Source organism: Rattus rattus, chromosome 3, assembly GCF_011064425.1.
Source record: "Rattus rattus isolate New Zealand chromosome 3, Rrattus_CSIRO_v1, whole genome shotgun sequence".
Lineage (NCBI taxonomy): Eukaryota > Metazoa > Chordata > Mammalia > Rodentia > Muridae > Rattus > Rattus rattus.
Window position 1 is genome coordinate 25,326,265 of NC_046156.1, and position 19,336 is coordinate 25,345,600.

A 19,336-nucleotide genomic window follows, 5' to 3' on the forward strand; every position below is an offset into this window, starting at 1 on the left:
TGGCAAAACCAAACAAAGATGCAACAAAAAGAAAAGAATACTGAAAACTGTGGGAGTTTGAGAGACGGCTCCGAGGTCAGAAAACTGACAGCTCCTGCAGAGGACCCTTTGTTTCCCAGCACCCAGATGTTGGCTCAATATTTTGTAGCTCTAGTCTCACGGGATCCAATGTCCTCCTCTGACCTTCTCAACACTGCACACATGTGGCTCACAGACATACATGTAGTCAAAACACTCAAGGGTTGGGGATTTAGCTCAGTGGTAGAGCGCTTGCCTAGGAAGCGCAAGGCCCTGGGTTCGATCCTTATCTCCGGAAAAAAAAAAAAAAAAAAAAGAACCAAAAAAAAAAAACAAAAAAAAAAACACTCAGACACATGCAATAGAAACAAAGAGAGGAAGGAAAAGAGGAATCGCAGTGAAATGAAACCAGGCACGGCTGGTGAGACAGCGCGACAGATACGGGTGCTTGCCACCAACCTGACCACCTACGCTGATGCTCCACAACCCAACTGGTGGAACGGAAAAACTGACTCACTAGTTGGAGTCCATCCTCCACGTCCTACCATGGTACATGCATGCCCCCAACACGTAAAACCACATTTTTATAAAAGATTCTTCAACATGAGCAAGTCGACTTCATTCCAGTGCTGGGCCAACATACACAAGTCAGTAAATGTACTGTATCTCAAAGAAAAGCCACACAAACATTTTAATAGATGCAGAAAAAGCTTTTGACAAAATCCAACATTTTTGGGGGGAGGTGCAGCAAACTTTATTGATGGTATTCAAGAAAGAAGGGAGGGCTCTCTGGGCCCCTCCTGTTGTTATGGGGATCTGGGGTGGAATTGTGAGGGAGATGCTCAGTGTTGGGGGCTGAGTTGGGATGCGGACTACTTAGCAACTGAGGGCCTCTCTCTTGCTCTCAGTATCCTTGCTGGGCTGGGGTGGGTGGTCCAGGGTTTCTTACTTCTTGGAGGCCATGGAGGCCATGAGGTCCACCACCCTGTTGCTGTAGCCATATTCATTGTCATACCAGGAAATGAGCTTTACAAAGTTGTCATTGAGAGCAATGCCAGCCCCAGCATCAAAGGTGTAAGAGTGGGAGTTGCTGTTGAAGTTGCAGGAGACAACCTGGTCCTCAGTGTAACCCAGGATGCCCTTTAGTGGGCCCTCGGACACCTGCTTCACCACCTTCTTGATGTCATGATACTTGGCAGGTTTCTCCAGGCGGCATGTCAGATCCACAATGGATACATTGGGGGTGGGAACACGGAAGGCCATGCCAGTGAGTTTCCCGTTCAGCTCAGGGATGACCTTGCCCACAGCCTTGGCAGCACCAGTGGAAGAAGGGATGATGTTCTGGGCTGCCCCACGGCCATCACGCCACAGCTTTCCAGAGGGGCCATCCACAGTCTTCTGAGTGTCAGTGATGGCATGGACTGTGGTCATGAGCCTTCCACAATGGCAAAGTTGTCATGGATGACCTTGGCCAGGGGGGCTAAGCAGTGGGTGGTGCAGGATGCATTGCTAGCAATCTTGAGGGAGTGGTCATATTCCTCGTGGTTCACACCCATCACAAACATGGGGGCATCAGCGGAAAGGGCAGAGATGATGACCCTTTTGGCCCCAGCCTTCTCCATGGTGGTGAAGACGCCAGTAGACTCCATGACATACTCAGCACCAGCGTCAGTCACCCCATTTGATGTTAGCTGGATCTCGATCCTGGAAGATGGTGCTGGGCTTCCCGTTGATTATAAGCTTCCCATTCTCAGCCTTGACTGTGCTGTTGAACTTGCCATGGGTAGAGTCATACTGGAACATATATACCATGTAGTTGAGGTCAATGAAGGGGTTGTTGATGGCAACAATGTCCACTTTGCCAGATGCAGAGCAGAAAGCAGGCCTGGTAACTAGGTGCCCAATACGGCCAAATCCGTTCACGCCAACCTTTACCATCTTGTCTATGAGACGAGGCTGGGACTGCACGAGAAGACACAGCTGTCTCTGGAACAGGGAGGAGCAGAGAGCCAACATTTTTTTTTATTTCAAGAAAAGCAAGCAAAAGAGTCAGAGGCAGCCTGAGCTCCCACTGTTAGGAGTCCCACAAGAAGGCCAGACTATGCAACCATAATAGATGTACTGAGAGCCAAGGTCAGGCTCATGCAGACTCTAACTGTTGGCTCAGTCTCTGTAAGCCCCTATGACCCATGTCGGTTGATTTTGTGGGTTTTTTTGTGGTGTCCTTATCCTCTTTGGCTCCTAGTAATACAGGGATGGCTCAACATATGAAAATTTATCAATGTAATCTACCATATAAACAAACTAAAAGAAAAATACACACGATCATCTCATTTGATACTGAAAAATCCTTTGACAAAATCCAACACCCCTTCATGATAACAGTCTTAGAGACTTTTATCTAACTAGACATAACCAAACATAAAAAAGGCAAATTACAGCAAGCCAATAGCCAACATCAAAATAAATCAAAAGAAACTCAAAGCAACTCCACTAAAATCTGAAACAAGACATGGCTGTCTACTCTTTCCATAGCTAGTCCATATAGTACTTAAAGTTCTAGCTAGAGCAATAAGACAACTAAAATAGAGCAAGGGATACAAACTGGGTATGGAGAAATCAAAGTACCTCTATTTACAGATGATAGGATAACATGCATAAGTGATCCCAAAAATTCTACCAGTGACCTCCCACAGATGATAAATACCTTCAGCAGAAAGGCTGGATACAAAATTAACTCAAAAAAAATCAGTAGACCTCCTATGTACGAATGACCAACTGGCCAAGAAAAAATATCAAAGAAGCAATGCCCTTCACAATAGCCACAAATTATGTAAAATAGCTTGATATAACTCTAGCCAAGCAAGTAAAAGACCTGTGTGGTGAAACTTTAAGCCTTTGAAGAAAGAAATTGAAGATATCAGATGGAAAGATCTCCTATAACTGGTCTTTGCTACTTTGTGGGTTCTTCTTTATCCTTCTTGGTTTCACCCCCATCACTAGATAGAAGAAGAATAGAGTGGGATTGAAGACTGGTACAACAATTCTGGAAAGCAGTCTGGAGGTTCCTCAGAAAATTGGACATTGAACTACCTGAGGACAAAGCTATACCTCTCTTGGGTATATACCCAAAAGATACCCCAACATATAACAAAGACACATGCTCCACTATGTTCATAGCAGCCTTACTTATAATAGCCAGAAGCTGGAAAGAACCCAGATGCCCTTCAACGGAGGAATGGATACAGAAAATGTGGTACATCTACACAATGGAATACTACACAGCTGTCAAAAACAATGACTTTATGAAATTCAAAGTCAAATGGATGCAACTGGAAAATATCATCCTGAGTGAGGTAACCCAATCACAGCAAAACACACATGGTATGCACTGATTGATAAGTGGATATTAGCCCAAATGCTCGAATTACCCTACATGTACAGAACACATGAAACTCAAGAAGGATGATCAAAATGCAAATGCTTCACTCCTTTAAAAGGGGAAAAAGAATACCCTTGGGGGGGAATAGGGAGGCAAAGATTAAAACAGAGGCAGAAGGAACACCCATTCAGAGCCTGCCCCACATGTGACCTATACATATATAGCCACCAAACTAGATAAGATGGATGAAGCAAAGAAGTGCAGGCTGACAGGAACCGGATGTAGATCTCTCCTGAGAGACACAGCCAGAATACACCAAATACATAGGCGAATACCAGCAGCAAATCACTGAACTGAGAACGGAACCCCCGTTGAAGGAATCAGAGAAAGGACTGAAAGAGCTTGAAGGGGCTCGAGACCCCATATGAACAACAATGCCAACCAACCAGAGCTTCCAGGGACTAAGCCACTACCCAAAGACTATATATGGACTGACCCTGGGCTCCAACAGCATAGGTAACAATGACTATCCTAGTAAGATCACCAGTGGAAGGGGAAGCCCTTGGTCCTGCCAAGACTGAACCCCCAGTGAATGGGATTGTTGTGGGGAGGGCGGTAATGGGGGGAGGATGGGGAGGGGAACACCCATATAGAAGGGGAAGGGGAGGGGTTAGGGGGATGTTGGCCTGGAAACTGGGAAAGGGAATAACAATGAAATGTAAATAAGAAGGGTTGGGGATTTAGCTCAGTGGTAGAGCGCTTGCCTAGCAAAGCGCAAGGCCCTGAGTTCGGTCCCCAGTTCAAAAAAAAAAAAAAAGGAAAAAAAAAAAAAAATGTAAATAAGAAATACCCAAGTTAATAAAGATGGAGAAACAAAAAAGAAGAATAGAGGGGAGAGAGATCTCTGAATCAAATTTCTTTGTTTTTGTTTTTTGAGCACTATAACTAACAAACCACACCAACCGGCCTGAGCAACCAACAACCTTGCCTACTGGAGTTCTAGTATTTATATACTAGAAAAATTCCCAGAATTCCAATGTCACACAATCACAGAAATGAACTGTAGCTGGCAAAACCATGCTTTTGCTAGATCACAAGACAAATCATGGTCAGCTACTTCAGCCCAAAGTCGCCCCACATCCCTACATCTGGGATTAAAATGATTCAAAAATGTCACTACAATCTCCCACGCTCATGATTAAAAAAAATCGTAATAAGAATAAGAACAGAAAGAATGTATTGAGGCTGGAGAGATGGCTCAGTGGTTAAGAGCACTGACTGCTCTTCCAGAGGTCCTGAATTCAAATCCCAGCAACCACATGGTGACTCACAGCCACCTGTAATGAGATCTGATGCCCTCTTCTGGTGTGTCTGAAGACAGCTACAGTGAACTTATATACATAAAATAAATAAATAAATCTTTTAAAGAAAGAGAGAATGTATTTAATATAAAACTCTGTATAGCAAAGGAAGCTGTTGAGGAAGAGATGACCTACAGAATCCACACAGATCTTTGGCAGCTATACATCTGAAAGAGAATTAATATCTAGAATATATGAAGAACTCAAAATAATAGACACTGGGTCAGTAATATGGCTCATGACTAAAGGTACTTGCCACCAAGACGACCTGAGTTAGAGACCCATGAGTGGCATGGTAGAAGGGATCTGACTCCTGACCTACATGCACACACTGTGGAACATGGCTACCCACGCACATCTACACATCTGCATGCACATGCACACAAATAAACAATTACAATTTAAAACAGGGTTCCTGCAGGAGAAACTACAATGATTTCTTTGTTAAATGGACATGTTGTCAAACTGCCTTATAGGTATTTATGTTTCTATTTAAAAATTAGTGCCATATTCAGCCCTGGTCAGAGAAGCTTTTGTTTGGAGTTGGCAGTTGGTTAAGGAAAAGACTCACAACTGGACAAAGTGCCAAGAATAATTGGCCATTGAGCTATCAGCCCTAAATGGGACATCTGTATAACCCCATCTAAATTTCAGGGAATATCACAGAAGAAGGAATGAAAAGGGTTTAAGAACAAGGAGAAGGAAGGAATCCCATGAAATACTGTCTTCTGGACATGGTGTGGCTGGGGCAGCCATGATCTCACAGCAGTAATAGCTGCTACATGAAACCTGCACAAGGTTGAACCCATCAATGTCCCATTATGCATAGGGGAATAGTGCAGAAGGCCTCACACCTTTCTGAGGAGCTAAGCAGTTAATATTTGCTGAGGGATGGAGAGTCACATTCCTCAGGGGTACAGCCACTGGTAAATTGTTTGCACTCAAGTAAACTCTCCCCTGGTCTTATTCATGAAAGCAACCCTGACTAAATGCAGTGGAACACACACACACACACACACACACACACACACACGCGCGCGCGCGCGCGCTCACACACATGCTCACAAGCACAGATACATACACACATACAGAAAGTAAGAGGAAAACTTTCTTTAAATTGTTGGAAAGAAGAAAGGGACAAGTGGAAGAAGGAAATAGTAAGAGACAATAATTGTGGGGATGAGGCGATGGCTTGGGGTGTAGGGGGTATGTAATGTAAAAGAAAAAATACAATTTTTAAAAGAAATGAAAAAAGTTTATCTTGCTGAGACACACTGAAAATTAGCAGGGGTTTTAATACCCTCCATGTCCTCCATTCAGTCTAGAGGGGGAGACACATGGCCTTAACAAAAAGTGGGCTGACAGAGAGAGGATGACCTTTATCCATAGAATATGGCAGCCATAGTAACTTGGCAAAGGATTTGTTTCTGTCCCAACACCACATGCATCTGTGTGGTCTCACATGAGTTTGGCAGCTAATTCCTATTGTCCATTGGCATCTGTGCTCCAAAATCTGCAGTTTGCTATTGTTCCAGAAACTAAAGATTTCTAAACAGCATTCTTAAGATCTTGTAGCAACTATGGCTACAAAACTATTATATGTTTTTGCCTTGAAAACAAAATCTTAGGAAAATGAGTTCATTTTAACAGTACTAAAACACACACGCACATGCGCGCGCGTACAAAGATGCAACTCAGGAGGGTTGACAGGATAGCTCTCAGCCTTAGCTATTTGGTAAGCTGGAACTACATTTCCCAGAATCCCTTCCTTGTCTTGTCTTGGATAGTGCTGGCCTCAAGAGAAATCTGTATGAGCAATGACAGGGAAGGAAACTAGTGGCTCATGTGGTCAGAAGATCATAGCTGCTCAAGGCAAGGGAGGGCGGGGCAGAGAGATGAGCAAGACCCAGGTTGTTCTACTCATTCTGTCTGCCATGATAACCTGTAGCAACACCACTCCACCATTAAACCCATCTACTTATTTAGCCACAAAGAACAAGCAGCATCCTGCAGTCTTCCGTTGTCAATCCATTCCTAACTCTGTGGTACCTGCTGAATAGGACAGACTTCATGCAAACTCCAACTGGTTTATCTACTCTAGAACTGGTTCAGACAGGTTCAGTTTATAACGTAAGTCATGCAAAAAAAAAAAAAAAAAAAAAAAAAAAAAACTTAGAGGAAGACTGCTGATCTCCTTAAATCTCCTTAAGCTGTCTCTTTGCTCCTCCTGCTTCATGAACATGCCTTCAATTTGTGTGCTTTTTAATATCTCAAGATATCCCTCGAGGCATCTCCTGGATGGAATTCGTCCCTATTTACTAAGTAGTGCAATGATTAAAACCAGAATAACAGGCCTAGAAGTGTAGCTCATGATACATTACCTGTTTAGCATGCACAAAATCCTGGGTTTGATTCTGAGCACTTCCCCAAAATAGCCAAAATAACAATCAAACTGTAGATTTATAAATTCTAGGACAAGACTTTGTGTGCAAGGCTTTCTAAAAACTTTCAGTCGAGTTGTGTAGTATCATTATTGTAAAATATTTCGGGGGACTGAAATATTAAGTTACTCAACAAGGGGAAGAAGGAGAAGTTAGGAGAAAAGCACAGGAAACATTCCTGAGTTATTGCTCTGAAGAGAAAAGGGTTCCTTTACAGACTCTAAAGTCAAACTCTTCCTTTTCGATGTTGATAAATAAAACGTTGTAAGAAATGCAGATGCGTTTCTAATTCTTAGAACTTGTGTGATCTAGAGAAGCTTCTGGCAGTTTAAGGAAGCATGTTTCAGATTCAGGAATCTTGCGAACCAAACTTTAAACCGTTAGTAGTTTGAAATCACCCAACACACATATATTTTCATGGAATTGGCAAATGCTAGGCCAGTTTGAGTTCTCAGTGGCTGACCGAGTATACATACACATGCAAACACACAGAAGAGCAAAAGAAGAGCGACAGAGTAATGATCTCAGTAGCGGCAAGGGAAAGAAGTTCTTTGATGTACCGGGACCAGGCTGTGTTCTAATAACTTAATGAACATTAAGTGACGAGCTAAGATGGGCTCATGCCTGTATCTGTCTCCTCCTAACACCAGTCAGCGAGCCTTATGCTAGTAACTTTTACCAGTCACCATGAGGATTTGCACCATGGAGAATCAACAAATCCGGAGTCAGGACCAGTTATGCTGTTAGTCACTAATAACCCCCAAGCATCACAAGTCTTCAGTCAGAATCTAAAAGCAAGTTCACACATTGTTAATACCCTAGTACATTATTCTGCATAACTTAATGAGAAAGGTGAGCTTAAGCAGAGGATGGAGAAAAGTGCACATAAAGTAAGGGACCAAGCATCTTAAGGGAGGCAGGGCACGATAGCACAGGAGGTAAAGGCACTTGCCACCAAACCTGAAGACCGGAGTTCATCTCCAGAACCTATAGATCTATAGGATGAAGAACAGGAACCAATTTCCTCACTTTGTCCTCTCACCTTCACCCATGTGCTGTGGTATGTGCATCACACACACACACACACACACACACACACACACACACATGTATATGCACATACATACACACACATACACACACACACAGAAATGTAATAGACATGCTTTAAAATAAAATAAAGAATTTTAGAGTAAAGGGAGATCTGGCTGGGGTGCAATTTGACTATAATAACAGGTGATCTAAGAGAACCTGGCATGGTCCCCTCTCTTCCAGGGCTTCTGGGAAAGCTGACAAGCCCATTCCTTTTCTCGCCATGCTCTCTCTATGACATTGGATGCTGTGGTTTGTTCTTACTACTCTAAGAGAATGCTTGAGTCTGACTGATTTATGATAAACAAAACCCATTAGCTCACAGTTCTATAACCTGGGAAACTTAAGATTGAGGAAGCTGCATCTGGCATGGTAGAAGGTAGAAAACCCAAGGTGAGAGAGAGAGGGGGAGAGACAGACAGACAGACAGATAGGCAGACAGAGAGAAAAAAAAAGGAGAGGGGAAAAGGGAAAGGAAGAGAGAAAAGAGAGAGGGATGGAGGAGAGAGAGAGAGAGAGAGAGAGAGAGAGAGAGAGAGAGAGTCCGGTCAAATGTTCCTTTTTTGTAAAGCAGCCAGCTCTTCAACACTCTGTTCATGAGGGTGGCATCCTTGTGGTCTAACACTACGTAGACATTCCCCTCCTCCTTGAAAACCAGGCCTGGGGATGGTCAATCGCTTCAGTTTCCTGAAAACCATCAGTGGTTTTGATTTGCTAACAGCCTTTGCCATTAATGAGTTGACATATCTTAAACCCAATAAAATAGGACTTTGAGTGATTTCAAGGAATACTTTTTAAATTGGATTTATTTATTTATTTATTTATTTATTTATTCATTTATTTTATGTGTATATGAGTACACTGTAGCTGTCTTCTGACACACCAGAAGAGGGCATCAGATCCCATTACGGATGGTTGTGAGCCACCATGTGGTTGCTGGGAATTGAACTCAAGATCTCTAGAAGAGCAGTCAGTGCTCTTAACTGCAAAGCCATCTCTCCAGCTCCCTCAAAAGAATACTTTAATGCCAATGAAATTGAAGAAGAAATGGGAGGAGGATGGGGAGGTGTGGAGACAAACCGATAAAGAAAGTTAAGAACGGCACCAGGTATGTGGAGCTACGAAAACCTTAATTTTACACCATGGACAAGGTCACTTGATGCTTGGAAGCCAAGTGCACTACGTCCGCCTCTCTCTTCCTCTCATCCACAAGGGAGTAGAAGCGTCAGTGGGTAGCCTGGGCCAGAACACACAAGGAAAACTACAAGCTGCTTCTGTCACATTTCTAGAGGAGAAGAAACCTCTCTATCCAGCTCCAAAGCAGGGAGTGAATTTTTAATTCAAGTGGTTGCTCCTCTTGGAGGAAGAACTGCCCATTGTATTAAACAATCCTCAGGCTATGCTGTCAGAAATAAACATCAAAAAAATGTGAACGAGTAAAATGGGAAGAATAATAAACCAAGGGCTCTCTGCTATAAACAACTGCCAGGTCCCACGCAGAGGAAAGAAAGCCTCCCTGCTTCCTTGGCAGGGTCCTCACTTCCTCCAGCTCAGTGGCCTTCCAGCTTCTCTACTGCTCTCCTGTGTTTGCTCTCCATGGGTCAAAATTAGCATCTGCAGCCACCGTCCCAGAAACAGACTTCCACTCTGTGCTTCACTTTGAACATCTGCTGGTCCTGAACTAGGTATAAATGGTGAGTGGGATGGTATTCAAAGGGCGGTGATCTCGCCACTTCACTCCAGCAATGACACTAAAAACCCTTGAACAAAATCTTGCTTCATACTCAAGAGAAGCACGCGTAGGTTCCAGGTTAGTGAAACTGTCTGGCATTCGCGGTGCTCCCTGCCTTTGGGTGCTTCATGTCAGGGTTGTTCTGAGTAAAACGGAACACGAAGTGACTTACCAACAAAACGCTGTGCTAATTTGTAGTCGAGTCAGGGTAAGAGTGTCCCGTGGGTCGTGTCATGGTCCTGTGGTAGGTGGAGGAGGAGGGGAACAGTAACTTCTCTTTTCATCTTTGGTTTTGGGCCAAAGGCAGCTTTTCTGAAGGACACTCAGAAAACACAGTAGATAGCAAGATCCCAGAACCAGAAGCACACACTCGGGGCTAACCTAACATGATGATGACAGAGACGGCTGGCTTTTGCCTTATGTTCTTTTTGTGATGCTGGAGCCTGAACTCAGGGCCTCAAGAAAATGCTTCTTGGGTGAGAACCTTCCTGAAGAAACAGGAGCAAACATCTATTTCACTCCACATAGGGCACCAGTAACAGGCCAAGGTCACTGTCCCATCAAAGTCCAACTTGACGAACTAGTGATTTTCTTAGTTACTTATGGGAGTAGGATATCTCAGAGGCGTCACTGGAAAGCTCACCTAAGTGCAGGGGATGACTCAGAACAGCCCAGGTCCTGGAGCTCCATGCAGGACTTGGAAGCCCCTCTGCATGTCCAGAGTGTCTCTTCCTAGCACCTTGGCCAGATGGAGAATCCCTACGCCATCCCCAGCAGCCATTCCCTGCTTTTATAATGTTGGGGAGGCTGGGGAATCTTGTGCATCTTGTAAGCTTTAACTTTTCCAAACTTGTGAAATCTGTTTCCCTGAGACTCAGAAGTGTGCCTTCTCCCTGCAGGAGGAGATACTTCAACTCTATGGCTACTCGGCCATGCTCTACCACTACCACAAACTAATGCCTGCAGGGACAGCTGACTGTGGAAAGACAGGATGATGTTGGAAGGAGGCTGGCAGGTCTGTGGTTATTACCTGTCTACAATGCTTCCTGAACATAGCATAGATTTTCCTCTAGTTTTCAGTTGTCCTCACTGGGAGTCAGTGCTGGTCCTTGGATGGATGCTTAGTCCCAGAAGGTTGTACATCCTACAGATTCCAGTGAAGGAAGTAACACCCAGGATGTCATACTGGTAGTGTGTTATACAACATGAGGGGAATTGAAGGAAAGAATGGCCCACTCTGTCTAACTATGAGCTCAGGAGAGAAAAGCCTACTCCACTATTTTTTTTAATTTAACTCAAATCCTATTAGTGCCCAAGCAAAAGTGATGAGCAGGCAGCAAGAGGCAGGAATCTGAGTTCTGAATAGATTGTGTGTAGAGCGGTGGGACAGATGTGTTCATCTGATGGACTGGCTAATCTTAAGTCAACTTGGCATAGGCTAGAGTGATCTGAGAGCGAAGAACCCCAGCTGGAAAAATGCCAGCATAAAACTGCTTGTAGGTAAGCCGCAGAGCACTTTCTTAGCAATTAGTGGTTGATGGGGGAGGGCCTATCCCATTGTGGGTTGGGCCATTCCTGGCTGCTGGTGCTAAGTACTATGAGAAATCAGGCTAAGCAAGCCAGGGGAGCCAGCTAGTAAGAAGCTCCAATTCATGTCTTCTACATTAGCTCCTGCTTCCAAGTTCCTGCCCTATTTGAGTTCCTGTACCGACATTCTTCAGTGATGGTCTATGGATGTGGAGATGTAAGCCAAATAAACGCTTCTCCCCCAACTTGCTTTTTTCTTTTTTGATGATGGTGTTTCATCATAACAATAGTAGCCCAAATTAAGACACCTGGAAAGCATGTGTCACCTTCCCTGTCATCCTGAGATGGAAACCTAACACAGGTAACAAACATTCACTCCAGATATCCCAATGTTGTGTCTTCTACAGCTTCTCTGACCATAGTGCACACACACACACACACACACACACACACACACACACACACACACACATACACACGCAAAGGGCAAACATGCACACAAATAGACACACAACTATCACAGAAAAAAATGGCTCATGAAATGCTCAGTAACAAAAATAGTTATCCATTAGTCTCTGTAGTCTTTAGTCACTACTAGTTAGTAGTTGCCAACAAAATCACTTTAGCCGTAGAGAGCTCCAAGTGGCTCTTGACTTCAGCAAAGAGATTCTTGTGTTCTAGAAAAGAGGATCCTGAAGACTGTTAGGGAAAGGGACCAAGATTCCAAAATGGCTGTTTAAAAAAAGCAAATCACGCAGTTTGGGGAATCCAATATAATGAATGACAAGTAATCCTCCAAATATCTGCTATTTCCACGTCGCTGTGTGCATACACAGAGAACCCTTTACACTGGTTAAAGTCCTATGAAAAGACAGCTGCTGCTGCTGCTGCTGCTGCTGCTGATGATGATGATGATGATGATGATGATGATGATGATGATGATGATGATGATGATTAAGCCAAACAGTACAGGTTCACGGTTTCTGCTCCTGTTTCCTGCACAGAGACATCACAAACAAACATGCCCCATTTCCTTCAATGATATCATCCTTGATCCCCATTCGAAATCAGGACAGGGGTGACTGTTACGATCACAAAACAATACCACAGGACTCTGTGAAATGTACAATACTTCCCTGTGCATTATTAAATCTCACAATAGCCCCGTGAGAAAAGCAAACTAGCAGAGCAGAAATCCTAACATTAAGGAAGAGGATGCCAGGCTATGGTGGTGCATGCTTTTGATCCCAGCACGCAAGGGGCAGAGGCAGGCGGACCCTCTAGTTCTGAGCTCTAGGCCAGCACAGTCAACAGAGCAAGATCCAGGAGAGACAGAGATACACAGAGAAATTCTCCCTGACCCCCCCCCCCAAAAGGCAGAAAAAGGATGACAGAGAAAAGAGAATGAATGTTGCCTTAGGATACCAGCAATGAGGCAGCAGGTCTAGGGCCATACTATGCCGTACGTGGCAAATCTAGTCTATAATGGGGTACCAGCAGGAATCCTAATATTTCCCAATGCCTTGTAACCAGTATTTTATGGGTTAAATCCACAGAGTCCTTTAGACACCTCAATAAGGAAAGCTTTACAGAGTGGCGATTAGCTCTAAATAGTCACATATGCTAAAACCTGAAACTGGGGGAAGCTTCAGGAAAATAAAAGTAGCCCAGGAAAGCACAAAGAGGTGGTGAGGAAAGGCGGGGAGCTACAGGCACAGACATCTCCAGAAAGCCAGCGAGCTTAGCTAAGTACTAAGCTTTCATTAAAAGCAGGGTGTGTGGAGGAGTTCACTTTAGAACACCTCCCAACACCAGCTTTGAGAAGGGAAACCCCTCCCACCTCGTCCTCACTTCAACTCCCAAGATTCGCAGCCTCAGCCATGAGTCACACAGCAATTGCCTGTGATCCGCATCTGCCCGGATCCCTTCAGCTTCAGCAAGGAAACTGCAGGCTCCTGCTTGCCCATAATGAGAAAATCAGTGCAACAATGTGTCCGGATGCCGGGGAGCTGGCAGCCAGCAAAAACACTAGTGCACTTGGCTAATTTTCCTTTCCAAGGCTATTGACTGTAAAGAGAATTGGCTTTTGCAGATTAAGAGAAATTCGAGGTTGGCGTCCTTCTCTTAAACGTGACCTCTTTGTTTCCATTTTAATGTGTCCCTAGAAGTTTCCTGCGAGTACGTCAGCAAGCTTCGCGCTGATTTTAATCACCCTGTCCTTCTGTTCCCAGGCTTTAGACATCCTGGCCCTCACGCACTTTAGAGTATTACTCCAAGCTTAACCTACTCTTGTTTTCTGGAAGGGAGCAGTGTTATAAATAAAAACAGACTACCAGCTGAAAGCAGCTGAGACTCCTGTTACAGGGTTGAAGAGCTGGTTCCCAGGAAGAATCGGTCAACTGAACGAGCTGGAGACAGAAGAAAACCTTCGAAGTGACTAATTGAAAATGTAGCACTTGAATACCCACCCCCAAAAAAAAACCCTCTTATTAATCCTCAATAACATAAGACTTTGCTTCTCAGTGAATCACCCCATCTCTGTGCCTTCCTGTCTTACTCATTAACTCTCTGTGGTGACTGATATAGAGCCCACACCTGCAATCCTAGCACTCAGAAGGCTAAAGCAAGTTTCAGTCCAATCAGGGATACCCTGGGGTACCTTGCCATCTATACACTCACTCACACAGAGGGAAAAGGAGAGAGAAAAAGACAAAACTACACTGTGTCTGGCCTCTGTCCTGACCACCCTATTGAAAGCTACAAACAAAGGGGTATGCGTACGCAGTGCGTGCTTCTTGGTATTTGTTTATTCTGAATTTCTAATTTAAGGATTCAGATGGCTCTCCCTCGAGAATTTTCCCTCCTCATCCATACCATCACTCTTTCTTCATTTTCTTCCTACATCTCAGACCTTCGGTCTTCAGCCTTTTTCGACTTCCCTTCTCCCATCTTCTTAAAAGTCGAAGCCAGTCCAATTTCAGATCCGGATGCCTCACCAAAGCTTAAGCTCCATCATAGCGTAGAGTAAGAAAGGCGGAGGAGCCGGAATGCCTGGGCAGAGTGAGTAAGGACAAGGAAACGGATGGGAGCAAGGGAGAAAACTTACCTGTGTTTTCAGAGGGTGCTTAGGAACTGTGTTTGCAGTACATAACGCTTCTACGAAAACAAGAAAAGAATCAACGTTTAGCCTTGCACGATGGCACTTGTCTGCAACTCTACCACTCAAGAGGTGAAGACAAGAGGACTAGCATAGGTTCAAGGCCATCGTGGACTGCACACCTGTCTCAAAAGAAAAAGAGGGAAAAATAAATAATTGATTCAATCTGGCATAGTGGTACACAGACTATAATCTGAGCAGTCAGGAGATAGAGCCATGAAGATTGGGAGTTTAGTTATTCTCAGATATATCACAAGTTCAAGGCCAGCCTAGGCTACATGAAACTGTCTTAAGACAAAACCCATAAAAAAAATGACTAATGATATAGTGGTGGAGCACTCGCCTAGAGTATATAAGGCTCTGGATTCCATATCCAGCTCCCTAGAAATAAGTAAGTAGCAGTAAATGCTGTGCTGGGTGGTAGCACGCACCTTCAATCCCAGCACTCAGGAGGTAGAGGCAGGCAGAACTCTGTGAGTATAAAGCCAACCTGGTCTACAAATCAAGTTTCAGGACGGCCAAAGCTACACAAAGAAATTCTGTCTCTAAGATAGATAGATAGATAGATAGATAGATAGATAGATAGATAGATAGATAGATAGATAGGTAGATAGATAGATAAATGAATGCCTGGTCTGCGAAGTGAGTTTCTGAACAGCTGAGGCTGCACGGAGAAACTCTGTCTCAAAGAAAGAAAGAAAGAGAGAGAGAGAGAGAGAGAGAGAGAGAGAGAGAGAGAGAGAAAGGAAGGAAGGAAGGAAGGAAGGAAGGAAGGAAGGAAGGAGGGAAGGAGGGAAGGAAAGGAAAGACTCAAACAACAAACAAATGGGCTAGAGATGTAGCACAGCTGGAGTACTTGTCTAGCATTCACAAAGCTCTTGGTTCAAGACCCAGCACCAGGTAAAAGCATGTTCAGTGGTGCAGGCCTATGTCATAATCTTTATTTTTATCCTCACTAAAGAGGTGAAAGCATGAGATCCTGAAGGTCAAGCTGATCTGTAGCTTGAGTTCAAGGCCATGCTAGGTTACCTCAGATCCTGCCTCAAAAAGAAAGGTTTTATGGGAGAGTAGCCATTATTTTCTTGAGAATTTCAGACAGGCTATTTCTCCAAAGGCCAGGCTAGACCGGAAGAAATGATGCTACAGCGATACTCATTTCCACTATATTAGTGGCGAGGACAAATTCCACAAAGGTAGAAACTGGGTTGTAACAGTTACTAGTCAAAGCAACGTGGAAGTGGCTTACTACAGAGGCTTCAAATCTTGAAGAGCCATCAGGACACTGTACTATAGAATTCTTAGAGGAACATAACCACTGACTACAGACAAAGTCAAGCGCTAGAAAACAGAAAGCAGACATCAGCCTCCACAGTTAAAAATCCGCAATCTTCCACCAGTCATAAGACCTGAGACAGTGTCAACTACTGAAGAGGGGAGCATCTCCTTCTAAAGGACACATTCTATACACACTACTGTAATAACTACATGTACTAACATTTCCCCAAATTCATTATGGAAAAGTGTAGGCTTTGATGTTTCAAAACCTACTTTAATAAGGGTTCTTAACCCTTTAACCTCCCTGCTAGCCCACCACCCACCAGAGATAGTAGAAAGAAAAGGTTAATAGGACAAGAGTGTAGGCCTGTTTAGATATAGTTCTTTTGAGTGATTCCAATTGTTGGGATATCAGCAGTGCAGTTCACATGAATCAGTAGTGGAGGCTTAAACTGCTTGCAAGTACAATTCACGAATCACTAATGGCATTTCAATCCAGAAGAAACCACAAGGCTCTGCCCATCGGCCCAAGTCTGTGGAAGTGACAAGAAGCCATAGGAATGTCATGAGAAGCTCTTTGGTCATGACCAAGGCTAAAGTGACAGATGTAGCTTGTATCCTGGCCAGGCTGCCTCACAATGAACCCATAGACTAAATCTGCCATTTTCTCTGTCCTTGTGTGTATGACTGGGACAGCCATACTTTACAGCTAGCAGACACTCAAGAGGGTCCTCAGTTGAAAGGGAGGCTTTGAACCCAGGTGGGGAGCACACACCTGTAATGTCAGCACTTGGCACGCATTCAGGAGGATTGTTGCCACTTCAAGGCCAGCCTGGCTTATTAAGAGCCTTTCTCAAAAGCACACAAAAATAAGCAAGGCCTGGTGGCACACACCTGTAATCTCAGCACTCAGGGGCTAAGGCAGAAGGATCATAAAAAGTTGGAGGACAGCCTGGGCTACAAAGCCAAAATTTCTCTTAATAATAAACAACTACATAAATAAATACCATTGAAAGTTAGGTTCTGGTTTTAACTTTCATATACATATTTGTAAAGGTATCTTTTACTTGCCTGGTGTCATTGTTATCTTGGAGGCTCACTGCCTTAGTCTACTAACCTAGGCCTAGTCCTGGAATCCTCTAACCTCCATACAAGCTAATCCAAGTAGAATGTTTCCAGCCTCTGAGACTTACTGCTGAATATGCTCATTTTTTCTAGTTCTTTCTGAACACTGTTGGTTGGTTCAACCCAGCTGTTGTGACTCAAGCTCTTCCCCATGCTGACTGATTCAAACTGGTTTCTCTTGGCTTCTGAGTGAATTGCTCTCCTTGGCCTTACACTAACTTTGACAATATGTTCTAATCTTCTGGCCCCTTCTTGTTCTCTGTGTCATTCTATCTCCACCTGTGTCTAGCTTCTTAGCTCATCAACCTATCTCTATAAAACTGTGCCAGTAAAAACTGTTTCCTCCTCCTCCTCCTCCTCTTCCTCCTCCTCCCTCCTCCTCCTCCTCCTCCTCCTCCTCCTTCTTCTCTCCTCTCTCTCTCTCTCTCTCTCTCTCTCTCTCTCTCTCTGAACTGCTCTCTTAAGTATCTTCCCTTCTTCTTCTGGTGAGAGTTGGGCATATGCTATCCTGGCAGGTCTTTCTTTGATTCGTCGCTTTGTCTGTCACTCAATTAGACATCACTTTCAAACATGGGTGCTTCCTCCTACAAACTATCTTTACCTTCGTTGTTTGGAATTAAAAGTGTGTGCTAAGGATGTGTCCATATTCCAGCCAGAAGGATTAAAGGTGTGTGCTAAGAGCTGAGTCATACCACAACTCACAATGTTTTTTCATTAAATAACACAGTATCAGGGTTCACAGTGTGATTCAATATCCTGCAACAGGAATATGTTATATATTGAGCATATCTCTCCCCGTACAGAGTTCCTCTGACTTTTCTAACCCCACTCCTGTTTGTCTCCTTGTTCTGCTCGATGCTCATAGTTTCCTTCAGCTCACACTGGTTGTCTCCTTTAATGTCCATTTTGGTTCACATATCCATAGGCTCCTTTCCAGACTGCTGCTATCCATCCAGCATGCCACACAGACTCAGAAGAATAACAATTTCTTAACATACAAATACAGATACCAGCCCCTGACTCAAGGAACACCAACTAACCAACTATAGGATCAAGGGGGACTGTGTTGCCCTTAGTTACCCCACCCTAATGCAGCAGGAAGTAGCCAGAACTGACATCAGTGTCATAATCCCTTGGGCTTTACCTTCCTCTAACCCTGGTTCCATAAAGCTGTTTCATTTCATGTAAGCAAAAAGGGCTGCGATATCAGATCACAGATACTGCTTCTGTAGAGGGAATTATCCATCTATCTTCTCTCCCGTCCCAGGGACAGCAGGCAGGCTCCCAGCTATTACTATCAGAAAAGTTAAAGCACAGAAAAAGTGCAGCCATAGCCCTAGCGTCTCACTGCCCTAACCTAAAGCAACCTTTTTCCTCTTATATCCTGCCTAGTACCTTTTCTAAGCAACCAGAACATAGCGGCTTTGAGACACATTATTCACCCTGTAATAAGGCCTTAGCTCTAGTCAAAGATTCTCTTCCCTTTACAAGTGTATAAAAGTAAGAAATGTCTTTTGTTCTGCTGGGTCATTGGATCTCCTATCCCAGCCATAGACAGCCAGTATTACTAAAGTATATTTCACCTGAAATATTTCTCAGTATTCTCCTGTCAAACCCGAAAAGAATCATTCTTTATTATGGAAAACAGGCTTTTCACTTCCTTGGCGAAGTTTACACCGAGATATTTGTTTTAAGCTCTTGTGAATAGGGTTGCTTCCTTGATTTCTTTCTCAGTATGGTGGCCCTTGGTGTATATGAAAGCTACTGATTTCGTATGTTCATTCACATGTAACCTACCACTTTGCTGAAAGCCTTTAACCCAAGTGGTTCTCAACCTTCATAATGCCACAACCCTTTAATACAGTTCCTCGCCTATGGTGGCCCTCCCAACCATAAAATTGCTTTCTTCTTTATGAAGTTGCTATTTCATACTGTAATTTTGCTAAGTTGAATGGTAATATAAATATCTATGCTTCCAAAGGTTTTAGATGACCCCTGTGGAAGGATTGTTGGATTCCCCAAAGGTATCGAGACCTACAGGTTGAGGACACTGGTTTAACAGTTCTTGGAGTTTCCCAATGGAATCTGTAGGGGCTCTTATATAGAAGCTTATCGTCTGCAAATAAGAATACTCTGGCATCTTCCTTTTCTAGTTATATTCCTTATTTTTGCTTTTATTGCTGAGTTGTTCTAGCTGAGACTTCTAGCACCAAATTGAGTAAGTGT

The 19,336-nt window shown here is 43.8% G+C and overlaps 1 pseudogene; it reads right to left on the minus strand.

The window, feature by feature from the left end:
* Positions 1-963: 963 nt before the first annotated feature.
* On the minus strand, positions 964-1,988 carry LOC116895314 (annotated as a pseudogene).
* Between the last annotated feature and the right edge of the window lie 17,348 nt (positions 1,989-19,336).